This window comes from Bubalus bubalis, chromosome 8 (assembly GCF_019923935.1).
Source record: "Bubalus bubalis isolate 160015118507 breed Murrah chromosome 8, NDDB_SH_1, whole genome shotgun sequence".
NCBI lineage: Eukaryota > Metazoa > Chordata > Mammalia > Artiodactyla > Bovidae > Bubalus > Bubalus bubalis.
In genome coordinates this window covers 31,932,869-31,946,277 of record NC_059164.1, presented here as the reverse complement: position 1 = coordinate 31,946,277, position 13,409 = coordinate 31,932,869, and the positions used below count along the sequence as shown (strand labels likewise).

Here is a 13,409-nt window from a genome sequence, read left to right as displayed (position 1 = left end):
AAAAATCTGTCAACACATTACTTGAAATAAACAAATTCCTAGAAACACACAAAGTACCAAAAGTTACTGAAGAAAGGTAACACTTTCTAACTCATTCTATAAAACAAATAGTACTCTAACATCAAAGCCAGAAAAAGATATCACTTGAAAACTACATACTAATATTTCATATATATATATAAAACAGGAGGGAAGGAGGCAGGACATAACCCTTAAAGAAAGACATATCAATGATATGACATAAACAGGTCAGAACCAAGATGGCAGAAGATTCCACTTTCAGTAGACCTTGAACCTTATCACACACTCATCATAATACATTGACATGTTAAATGATATACTTATGGGCGCCATGACAGTTCCCAGGAAAACCATAAAAGGATAAAAAGTGGGCAGTGGTCCAATTCCTAGAAATCTCCAAATTCCTAGAATTCTGCCCCCATTCCCTGAAACAGTTGGAATAATCCTCCCACTTATTAGCCTATGAAGTTACTCAGCCCATTAAAAATTAATGCCCCCGTGTATTTCTGTCCACTCTCACCTTTTGACATGGGATCTCATTCTGTCTACAGAATGTGTATCTCTAAATAAATCCTACTTCGTAACTATTGCTTTGTCACTCATTGAAGTCTTTGTGTGGATCACAACAAACTGTGAAAAATTCTTCAAGAGATGGGAATACCAGACAACCTGACCTGCCTCTTGTGAAATCTGTATGCAGGTCAAAAAACAACAGTTAGAACTGGACATGGAACAACAGACTGGTTCCAAATAGTGAAAGGAGTACACCAAGGCTCTATATTGTCACCCTGCTTATTTAACGTATATGCAGAGTACATCATGAGAAACACTGGGCTGGAAGAAGCACAAGCTGGAATTAAGATTGCCTGAAGAAATATCAATAATCTCAGATATGCAGATGTCACCACCCTTTTGGCAGAAAGCAAAGAACTAAAGAGCCTCTTGACAAAAGTGAAAGAGGAGAGTGAAAAAGTTGGCTTAAAACTCAGCATTCAGAAAACTAAGATAATGGCATCTGATCCCATCACTTTATGGCAAATAGATGGGGAAACAATGGAAAAAGTGACAGACTTTATCTTTTTGGGCTCCAAAATCACTGCAGATGGTGACTGCAGCCATGAAATTAGAAGACACTTGCTCCTTGGAAGAAAAGTTACGACCAACAAATAGCATATTAAAAAGCAGGGACTTTACTTTGCCAACAAAGGTCCATCTAGTCAAAGCTATGGTTTTCCCAGTAGTTATGAATGGACGTTATGAATGGATGTAAGAGATGGACTAAAAGAAGGCTGAGTGCCGAAGAATTGATGTTTTTGAACTGTGGTGTTGGAAAAGATTCTTCAAAGTCCCTTGGACTGCAAGGAGATCAAACTAGTCCATCCTAAAGGAGATCAGTCCTGAATATTCATTGGAAGGACTGATGCTGAAGCTGAAATTCCGATACTTTGACCACCAGATGCAAAGAACTAACTCATTTGAAAAGACCCTGATGCTGGTAAAGATTGAGGGCAGGAGGAGAAGGGGACGACAGAGGATGAGATGGTTGGATGGAATCACTGACCTGATGGACATGAGCTTGAGTAAACTCTGGGAGTTGGTGATAGACAGGGAGGCCTGGCATGCTGCAGTCCACAGGGTTGCAAAGAGTTGGACATGACTGAGCAACTCAACTGAACTGAAGTCTTTCTGCGACAAAATATAAAGAACCTGAGCTTCATTAAATCCTGAGACCAGGTGTGCAATCTCAATAAAAAGACTTGGGTTCAAGTCCCAGTCTGTGGGCTCAAGTCCTAAACTGAGTTTGGCTGAGTAACAGTCTCAGCCCATGGGTTTAAGTCTCATCTGAGTTGTGCAAGTTTCATATAGATGCAAAAGTTCCCCACAAAATGCTAGTAAACTGAATCTAGCCCTATATTAAAATAATTTACACCATGATCAAGTTGGATTTATCTCAAACATGCAAAAGTGGTTCAACTTATGAAAATCAATCAACAGAATTCACCATATTAATTAGATCAACAGAACCACATGATGAACTCAGTTAATACAATAAAAACTGAGGAACTTCATCATCATGATAAAAGGCATCTAAGAAAAACTCACATATAACATCAGACTTAATGGAGGAAAACGGAAAATATTCCCCCTAACATCAGGAAAATGACAAAAATGTCTGCTTTACTGCATAATTATGCAAGTTCTAGCAAGGGACATTAAGCAATAAAAACAGATAGAGGCATCCAGATTTGAAAGAACAAAGTAAAACAATCTCTATTCACAGATGACATGATTTTGTATCTTGAAAATTCTAAAGAATACACCAAAAAAGAACTACCAGAGCTAATAAATTAATTCAGCAAACAAGATCAATATATAATAATTAGTTGAGATTCTATATAGCAATTGACAACCTGAAAATAAATTTAACAAAACAATCTCTGTTACAAAAGTACCCAAGTATAACTTTACAGTTGGTCTTCTTGCCTCCTACATCTGAGGTTCCATAAATTCAAACCACCACAGACCATGCAGTGGTCTTGTTTAGTTGTCAAGTCATGTCTGACTCTGCAACTCCATGAAATGTAAGCCACCAGGCACCTCTATGGAGTGGGTTGCCATTTCCTTCTCCAGGGGATCTTCCTGACTCAGGGATTGAATCTGCGTTTTCTGCACTGGCAGGCGGATTCTTTACTGCTGAGCTACCAGGGAAGTCCACATAGTGCTGGTAGTACGTATTTAATGGAAAGTAAAGACCAAAAATGTATAAGTGGGCCTGCACAGTTCAAACGTGTATACAATGAAAATTACAGAACACTGCAGAATGAACTCAAGAAGAGCTAAATAAACTGGAACCATCCAGTGTTCATGGACAGAAATCCACAATACTGTTAAGATTGCAAATCTATACAAATTCAATGCCATCACTCTCAAAACTCCAACTGCTCTTTTTGTAGAAATGAACAAGCTTATTCTAAAACTCATACGAAATTTCAAGACATCTTGAATAACTAAAACAATCCTGAAAAAGAAAAACAAAAATTTAGAGGACTTGAGACTTCCCAGTTTCAAAACTTACTAAAGGCTACAGTAATCAAAACTGTAGAACTAGCTAGCTTAAGGATAAACATAAGAATCATGGAATAGAATTCATAGTCCTAAAACCACCCCATACATCTATGGTCAACAGGCTTTCTTGAGAACAAAGGTACCAACATGTATCCATGTTGATACAAATGGATTCCACATGCCAAAGAATGAAGTTTGACCCTCTCTTTGTTCATGTTATACACACAAATTGACTTAAAATGGGTCAAAGACCTAAAGCGTAAGTGAAAGTGTAGTTGCCCAGTCATGTCCAACTCTTAGCGACCCCATGGACTGTAGCCTACCAGGCTCCTCCGTCCATGGGATTTTCCAGGCAAGAGTACTGGAGTGGGGTGCCATTTCCTGCTCCAGGAGATCTTCCTGACCCAGGGATTGAACCTAGGTCTCCCCCATTGTAGGCAGACGCTTTTACTTTATGAGCCAGCAGGGAAGTCAAAGACCTAAACTAAAACTATAAAACTCTTAGAAGATAAGATGAAGTAAAGCTAAGCTAAGTGACCTTGGATCTGGCAACAGGTTGCTAAAGATAACACCAAAAGTACGAAAAACAAAAACACAAAGGGCAAATAAAATTGAATTTTATCAAAATTTAAAACTGTTGTATATCAAAGGACACTATCCAAAAAGTAAAAAAGACAAGCCACATGATTGGAGAAAATATCTGCAAATCTATCTGATAAGAGTCTACAATAGAAAATCTTTAAGAACACTTACAATCCAACAACAAAAAGAGAAAAGCCCAATTAAAAAATGGGCAAAGTACCTGACCACTTACTCAAAGAAGATATACTAACAGCCAAGTAAGATATGAAAGATGCTCAATATCACAAATAATTCAGTTCAGTTCAGTCACTCAGTTGTGTCCGACTCTTTGCGACCCCATAAATCGCAGCACGCCAGGCCTCCCTGTCCATCACCAACTCCCGGAGTTCACCCAAACTCATGTCCATCAAGTCGGTGACGCCATCCAGCCATCTCGTCCTCTGTAGTCCCCTTCTCCTCCTGCCCCCAATCCCTCCCAGCATCAGAGTCTTTTCCAGTGAGTCAACTCTTCGCATGAGGTGGCCAAAGTACTGGAGTTTCAGCTTTAGCATCATTCCTTCCAAAGAAATCCAGGGCTGATCTCCTTCAGAATGGACTGGTTGGATCTCCTTGCAGTCCAAAGGACTCTCAAGAGTCTTCTCCAACACCACACTTCAAAAGCATCAATTCTACGGCACTCAGCTTTCTTCACAGTCCAACTCTCACATCCATACATGGAAAAACCATAGCATTGACTAGACGGACCTTTGTTGGCAAAGTAATGTCTCTGCTTTTCAATATGCTATCTAGGTTGGTCTTTCCTTCCAAGGAGTAAGTGTTTTTTAATTTCATGGCTGCAATCACCATCTGCAGTGATTTTGGAACTCAAAAAAATAAAGTCTGCCACTGTTTCCCCATCTATTTCCCATCAAGTGATGGGACCAGATGCCATGGTCTTAGTTTTCTGAATGTTGAGCTTTAAGCCAACTTTTTCACTCTCCTCTTTCACTTTCATTGCTGCTACTGCTACTGCTAAGCCACTTCAGTCATGTCCGACTCTGTGCGACCCCATAGACGGCAGCCCACTAGACTCCTCTGTCCCTGGGATTCTCCAGGCAAGAACACTGGAGTGGGTTGCCATTTCCTTCTCCAATGCATTAAAGTGAAAAGGGAAATGAAGTCGCTCAGTCGTCCCCGACTCTTAGGGACACCAAGGACTGTAGCCTACCAGGCTCCTCCGTCCATGGGATTTTCCAGGCAAGAGTACTGGAGTTGGGTCCATTCACTTTCATTAGGGAAATGCAAATCAAAACCACAATCAGACACCACTTCACTCCCAGTGGGAAGCCTATTAACTTAATCTTAAAAAAAAAAAAAAAAGGAAAATAACAAGTGTAGACGAGCATGTGGAGAAATAGGCAAACTTCTATAATACACTGTTCATAGTAATGTACAATGATGCAGCCCCTGTGGAAAAGTTTGGAGCTTCCTGAAAATGTTAAACATTATTAGATAACCCAACAATTCTCAGTTAGTTCATTTCAGCTGCTCTGTTGTGTCCGACTCTTTGCAACTCCATGGACTTCAGCACACCAGGCCTCCCTGTCCATCACCAACTCCCGGAGCTTACTCAAACTCATGTCCATCGAGTCAGTAATGCCATCCAACCATCTCATTCTCTGTTATCCCCTTCTCCACCTTCAGTCTTTCCCAGCATCAGGGTCTTTTCAAATGAGTCAGCTTTTCCCATCAGGTGGCTGAAGTATTGGAGTTTCCGCTTCAACATCAGTCCTCCCAATGAACACCCAGAACTGATCTCCTTTAGGATGGACTGGTTGGATCTCTTTGCAGTCCAAGGGACTCTCAAGAGTCTTCTCCAACACCACACTTCAAAAGCATCAGTTCTTTGGCGCTCAGCTTTCTTTATAGTCCAACTATAGTCCATGTATGGATGTGAGATCCATACATGACTACTGGAAAAACCATAGCCTTGACTAGACGGACCTTTGTTGGCAAAGTAATGTCTCTTCTTTTTAATATGCTCTCTAGGTTGGTCATAGCTTTTCTTTCAAGGAGCAAGCATATTTAAATTTCATGGCTGCAATCACCATCTGCAGTGATTCTGGAGCCCAAAAAGATAAAGTCTGTCACTTTTTCCATTGTTTCCCCATCTATTTGCCATGAAGTAATGGGACCGGATGTCATGATCTTAGTTTTCTGAGTGTTGAGTTTTAAGCCAACTTTTTCACTCTCCTCTTTCACCATCAACAAGAAGCTCTTTAGCTCTTCTTCGCTTTCTGTCATAAGGGTGGTGACATCTGCATATCTGAGGTTATTGATATTTCTCCCAGCAATCTTGATTTCAGCTTGTGATTCATCCAGCCTGGCATGTCACACGATGTACTCTGCATATAAGTTAAATAAGCAGGATGACAATATACAGCCTTTCCCAATTTGGAACCAGTCTATTGTTCCATGTCCAAATCTAACTGTTGCTTCTTGACCTGCATACAGATTTCTCAGGAGGCAGTTCAGGTGGTCTGGTATTCCCATCTCTTGAAGAATTTTCCACAGTTTGTTGTGATCCACACAGTCAAAGGCTTTTGCATAGTCAATAAAGCAGAAGTAGATGTTTTGCTGGAACTCTCTTGCTTTTTCAATGATCCAACAAATGTTGGCAATTTGATCTCTGGTTCCTCTGCCTTTTCTAAATTCAGCTTGAACATCTGGAAGTTCTCGGTTCACATACTGTTGAAGCCTGCCTTGGAGAATTTTGAGCATTACTTTACCAGCGTGTGAGATGAGTGCAATTGTGCAGTAGTTTGAGCATTCTTTGGCATTGCCTTTCTTTGGAATTGGAATGAAAACTGATCTTTTCCAGTCCTGTGGCCACTGCTGAGTTTTCCAAATTTGCTGGCATATTGAGTACAGCACTTTCACAGCATCATCTTTCAGGATTTGAAATAGTCGAGTGTTCAGGCTTTGTTTGTAGTGATGCTTCCTAAGGCCCACTTGACTTTGCATTCCAGGATGTCTGGCTCTAGGTGAGTGATCACACCGTGGTGGTATATTAACAAGCAAACTGAAAAACAGAGTCAAACAAAAACTTGTACACAAATGTTCAGAGAGTTATTATTCACAACAACCAAAGAATAAACAACTCAAATGTTTAAACAAAACAAATGGATGAATGGATAAACAAAATGTGGTCTATCCCTATCAGGGAATTTTCTTTTATTCAGTTACTAAAAAAGACAGAAGTACTGACACATGGATGAACCCTGAAAATATTATGCCAGACAAAAGAAGCCAGGACAAAAAACACCTGTTTTATGATTCCACTTACATGAAATGTCCATAATGGGCAAATCCATAGAAACAGAGCAGATTAGTAGGTGCCACGGGTGAGAGATGGGAAGGTGGATCAGGAATGCCTGTTTAATTTCTTTCTGCCGTCCTGCATATATTCTAGTGGTGATGGTTGCACAACCCCATGAATACACTGAAAGTCACTTCAAAATAATTTAAATGAATTTCATGGTACAGAATTTCATCTCAAGTGTTTAAAAAATGACACGAGATTCTAGTTTGCACCCAGTGAGTGAGGAGGATGTTTAACAACTAGAACTCTCATACATTGCTGGAGGGAATGGTTATTAAAAACGCCTGTAGTTTCTCCCATGGAGCAACTAAGCCTGCACACCAAAATTACTGACTCCAAGCAGCAACCAGAGAGCCTGTGTGCGCCAGAGTCCATGTTCTACAACAAGATTAGCCTGCACCCCACAATGAAGACCCAGTGCAGCCAAAAAAATTCTATAGTCAACTCCAAGAAAAATGAAAAAAAAAGTCCACAACTACATACAAATGTTCATAGCAGCATTATCATAAAAGACCAAAATTAGAAATAACTCAAATATCCATCTACAGATGATGGATAAACTGTGGCATATTCTCACAACAGCTCAACAATAAAAAGGAATGGAACTACTGATAGATACATGCAGCAACATGGATGAATCATAAACAATGTTATGTTATGCAAAATATCTGAGATGCAAAGCATATAAATTATAGGATTTCATTTATATGAATCTGGAATATAGGGAAATTTATTTATGATATTAGAAATCACAACAGTGGTTACCTTTCAAATATCTTTTGCTATTGATTCCTAACATAATTCCACAGTGATAAAAGAACAGACTCTGTAAGATTTTAATACTCTTTAGATCATGAAATTTTTGCAACTTGTTTTATAAAGTCCTTGGATATGTCTCAGTGTCTCCTAGTTTATAATCTATGGGAACTTGAATAGAATTTGTATCCTGTTGTGTGAAATTTGTATAAATCTTAATTATGTTGAATTGGTTCATGATGCTTTTCAGGTCTACTATATCCTTCTACTTTTCTGTATATTCATTCTGTTAATTTTTGAGAGTTTGATATTGAAACTCCAACTAAAAATCTCAATTTATCTACTTAAAAAATAACTGCAATATATAATGCAACTGTATGTAACTTCGTTCTGTATTTTCCAAGTCTCCTGTAAATGTGTTATCATACTTTCATAATTTAAAAAGTAAAAAGAAAGAAAGAAAGAAGAGTGGTTTCAATGGCAGGAGAAAGGAGACTGGAACAAGGAGTGAAATAACCTTTTGAGGTGACAGAAATGTTCTTTATTTTGATGGGGGAGGTGGTAATCATATGGATATATATATTTGTTAGAATTCATCAATCTGTATGCTTAAAATGGGTGCATTTTATTGTATGTGTATTATAAAAAGGTATTAGAAATTTTATAAATCTACATGACAAGATTTCTATGGGAGTCTTAAAGTAAACCAAGCTCACTGCTGCTGCTGCTGCTAAGTCGCTTCAGTCGTGTCCAACTCTGTGCGACCCCATAGACGGCAGCCCACCAGCCTCCCCCGTCCCTGGGATTCTCCAGGCAAGAACAATGGAGTGGCTTGCCATTTCCTTCTCCAATGCATGAAAGTGAAAAGTGAAAGTTGAAGTCGCTCAGCCGTGCCCAACTCTTTGCGACCCCATGGACTTCAGCCCACCAGGCTCCTCAGTCCGTGGGATTTTCCAGGCAAAAGTACTGGAGTGGAGTGCCACTGCTTTCTCCATCACCATGCTTACCTCAGCATAAAATAGAAAAGCAAGCCTGTGAGCTAGTCTAGAACACCTGTAAAGTCATCATACATGGGCCTAAAACAACACTATAAACATAGAAATGAGCAAGAAAAGAAAATCAAGGCAAACTAGTATAAAAACAAGGAATTGGGGTAAAGAGAATGAAGTAAGGAAAATGGAGGGACACAGCAAGACACCCAGTCAGTGAGCAGTATTTATGACTATTTAAGAAGGGCCACTACTAAGCACAGTCAATGGCACACAGTAGAAGTACAATAACTGTTATATAATGAGTGAACATATGGTAAAAATGACAAAATGGAAGCAATTCCATTCTGGGAATTCATTTGCCGAGGGAGAGACTTGCCCTGAGTCAATGTCCTCACTCTCAGCAACTTCCTTTCACTTTTCTTTGCGTGAGTTTCCCAATCTAAGAAATGGGAGTAAAAGCCCCATTTCCAAGGTGTGGATAAAGTTGAGATAACCCACAAAAAGGATTTAAAGCTCACACAAATGCAACCACCTGAGCACCCACCGCTGGCTTGTTTCATAAACAATCTCGGATTTATTAAGCAGAAGAAATTTTCAAAAATCCCCCACAACCTGCTCATCTTCCCCATCTAAGTAAAACCAACCATTTCAATACTCTGGGAGTCATTCTTGCTCTTCCTCCTCATCCAACCTATCATCCAGCCCTAACGATTCTAACCCTCAAATATCATTCGCTGTACCGTCATCACCCTAGTCTAAGCCACAAATTATCTCTCACGTAAATTACTAACCTTGCCCAGCACACGAGCTTTTGCAATTCCTGAAATGTGTTACGCTCCCTCTTGACAAACTCCTATTCACCCTTTGGGTTTCATTCTAGTTTCACTCGCAGGTGCTCAGTCAGTGCAGAAGAAAACGGTGTACTAGGAAGGTAGACTGTTTTATAACCACAGCCCCAAACGGATTCCATAATGTCCTAAAGGACTTTACTATCTAGTTCAGAATGTAACACAACCTCTGCACCAACTCATCATCCTTCACAGCTCCTACAGGTGCCAGAGCAGCCTCTAGAGTATATTGTCCCAGGGTGGTCCACTCTCAAATTTCACTTTTGACCCTTTACTTAGGTTGTGTTCAAGGACGTGACATGCCGAATTTTCCTCGGTTTCCCAGTCAGCTGAGACATGGACTTTAGTGCCACAGCCACGACTCAACTCTATTCTTTCATACGCTTAGCTTGCAAAACTACGAACTTAACCTCAGAAGAACCTTAGGTCCTCCAATTCACCAGGGTAGCGAGACTCTCAAGTAATAAATACAGCAACAGAACACATTTCAGCAGACAATATATCAATAGTTGGCAAATAAATCAAACTGGGCTACTACTGAAGGCCCGAAGGAGAAAAAGGTTAATTCTAAGTCAGGCTTACTATGAAAAGGCAAGAGGAACGATTATCAGCCAGGTAGAGAGGCTTAAGGAAAAGAAATAAAGGATAGTGGTATTACAGAAGAATGAATAAATCCCTTTACCTAGATTCAAGAATACAAAATTTATATTTGTATATATATGAGGTGGTCTGGAAAAGCAAAGGTCTCATTTGATAATTACAAAAAGTTGTGGGTTAGACAGAACACATATTATTTTCATTTACAGATGAGGAAATTATAGTATGGCAAGGTTAATATTTACCTAAGGTCATAAAACTACCTAGGAACAGAGTCAGTACTGAATGAAACTCATTTTCTCTTGATTCACTGCCAAATGTTCATTTAATTAGACCATGATTCTGCTCATGTTCTCCAGCTTTGCTTAACAGAACTCTTTAATCAACTTTCCACAAGGAATGTTGCCTCCACGTATCTCTTCTTGCATTCATAACTTTCACCTGAAGCACATCTCAAGAAATACTTTAACATAAACCTTATTCTTTTACCAATAACCCCGATTATATACATGATGGTAAAGAGGTGTCTATGTTTACAGGCCATAGATATATGACTACATCCTTCTTCCACTGGCTACCAAAAGATCTGAGCTCCAATAATAATTTTTTTTAATTGTCTTTGGGTTACAGATCAGAAAATTTCTAACACTGTGCAGCAAAACAAACTTTCTGCTTATTCACAGCTTGACATTATCACCTGCAGTGCAGTCGAGGGTGTGTCTCAAAGCCTTGGGTGCTACTCTGTTACTGTCCTTCCTCATTATAGCAAATAAGAAAGGTACCTCAGCTTTCACTGCAACATAAAATGGCCTTCCTATTTTTGTGTTCTTCAACAGAAACATATTTAAATCTTTTCCATATCCCCTAAGAGCTTCCCAGATGGCTCAGATACTAAAAAATCTGTCTACAATGCAGGAGACCTGGGTTCTGTCAATGAGATAGAAGATCCCCTGGAGGAAGTAATGGCAACCCAATCCAGTATTCTTGCCTGGAGAATTCCATGAATAGAGGTACAGTCCAGGGGGTCACAAAGAGTTGGACATGACTGAGCGACTAAAACTTTGACTTTCATATCCCCAAACCTTCCAAAGACCCTATCTTCCCTTCCTATCACTATAATTTCCTACACTGACACATTTTTTGCAAAATGTATACTCAATCCACCACCACTTCAAGCCCATCATTTTCATCTAGTACTGTATATTTACCTTAGCCATCTCCTGAAATTCTCACTAATGCACCAAGGACATCTTAGACACCAGAATCAAAGGCCCATTTTTCAAGACTTAACTTTTCAGAACCCGTGAAGTTGGAGAGGCTGATATAGAGTTCACCAGGATGACAGCACTTACTTCCTTAGCTCTTACTCTGTGCCAGGCACGGTACTAATTAGGCTTTCAAAAACGTTCCAATTAATTTTCACATCTGAGAAGTGTTTTTTACTCCCTTTTCAGATATTAAAATTTAGGATCAAAATTACCCAAAAACCATATAGTCAGTGAAGCCTGCACGATGCCAATGTTCATAATTTTGTGACATCTGAAGATTAATTCCAAGTTTTCTTCCTAACTCTGTGGCCTTTTCTCCAACTCTCTCACTATTTCATCATCCTCTGCTCATCACTACTTCTCTTATTTCACATGCTCTCCTGGGCAATTTCCATTTCCTCCCATGACTTTAACTGCATTCTATATCAGTGTTTCTCAATCTTTTAAAACTTTTTATAAACATAAAAACCTCGCACTCTTCCTGTAGCTTCTTTTTTGAAAACAGATTTTACCCAAATAGAAATTATAATGCTGCATGTTTGTCCAAACTATACTTCCTTCAGCCTTTAAAGCTCTGACAACCTCATAGGCATCACCCCATGACTGAGAATCAGTGCTTGGGGTGTAAGTCTCTCAAACTATCTTCCCTCTATTCCACACGCCCACCATTCTCTCCCAGACAGCTCCCCTGAACTACAACAAATGTTACCAACGATCTAATAAAAATAGATCCTTTGGTATCTCCCCAGACCCTTCAAACTAAGGCCATTCACAGCAAAACTCTTATTTCCCTTAGCAAAGCTGAATCATCTCTTTGTGTCCTCCATTTTAGCTAAAGGTACTTACAATATCCCCTTTTCTACGCTTTTTAAGGTACCTATTTGTGGAACAGCGGTACTGGCACTAACTTCCCCGAGCTTTTTCATAACAAGTTAAAAATCAACCACCAACCAATGAGTGATTATCATGGCCAGGTGGTAATGAATGCATAGTACAAGATTTAACTCTTTTACTCCTTAAGAAGTTTACAGGCAGAAACATACCAAAATCCTTTTGTGTGTGTGTGTGAAGTGTTTTCTCACAAGACGAAATTAACTTAGTTTTCAAAGCATCTCAATGGAATCCTTACTACAAATCCCATTTTAAGAGATGTAAAAAACTGAGATTCAAAAGGAGTAAGTAATTTAACCACATTTTTACAAACTGATTTGTGGAAGGTCCAGACTCAAAAACCTAGACTTGAGATTTCAAATCTCTTTTCCAGTTACTGTTGAAATAAACTTCTCAGTACAACGAAATCAGATGTAGGTACAAGAGGTCAATAGAGTAGCGCACGTAAATACCAAAAAGCACAAGGCGCCCAGGACGCGCTCTAGGCCGGGGGCTTCCTGGCCCAACCCTCGCTTCGACGCCCCCCGGCCGCTCTGTCCCGTGAAATCTCTCTGCGGCCTGCCTCCAGATGGCCCGATGACCGCGGGAAAACCGCACTCGGGGCGCGGAGAACAGAGCCTGCAGCAGCCAACCCGCCCCGCCCCAATCTGAGTCCGGGCTCGGCCGCAACCGCTGCGTCCCCAGCAGCCGGAACAGTCGACCCGCGGGGAACAAGCGTACCTGGTGGAGGGAGCAACTGGAGGACCGGCGGTCCGGGCAACCTTAGAAAGCCGGAATGACCCCGGTGGCGAGCTGGGCCGGCCGGCGGCGCTAACTGCATTCACTCTGTTCGGTCAACTGGGAACCACAAGGACTCTTCAGGGTAGCGAAGGGACGCGGAGCAGAGACCACCGAGCGCGGACCTGAAGCCAGGAAGGCATCGCAGAGGAGGAGCCGACGGGGCACAGAGACACCACCCTTGGGGGCGGGGCGCAGGCGCGAGGGGCGGGACGCGCAGGGCGAGGAGGCGGGCACTAAGGGACTGGGC

At 40.6% G+C, this 13,409-nt stretch overlaps 1 protein-coding gene across 2 annotated transcripts in view; it reads right to left on the bottom strand.

The window, feature by feature from the left end:
- Positions 1 to 13,315, bottom strand: part of SLC25A40 (solute carrier family 25 member 40) — a 77,576-nt gene extending 64,261 nt beyond the window's left edge. For both annotated transcript variants that reach the window (XM_006069618.4, XM_044946549.1), the window contains exon 1: positions 13,103 to 13,315. The gene's annotated coding sequence lies outside the window, so the exon portion shown is untranslated. The remainder of the gene's footprint in view (positions 1 to 13,102) is intronic.
- Between the last annotated feature and the right edge of the window lie 94 nt (positions 13,316 to 13,409).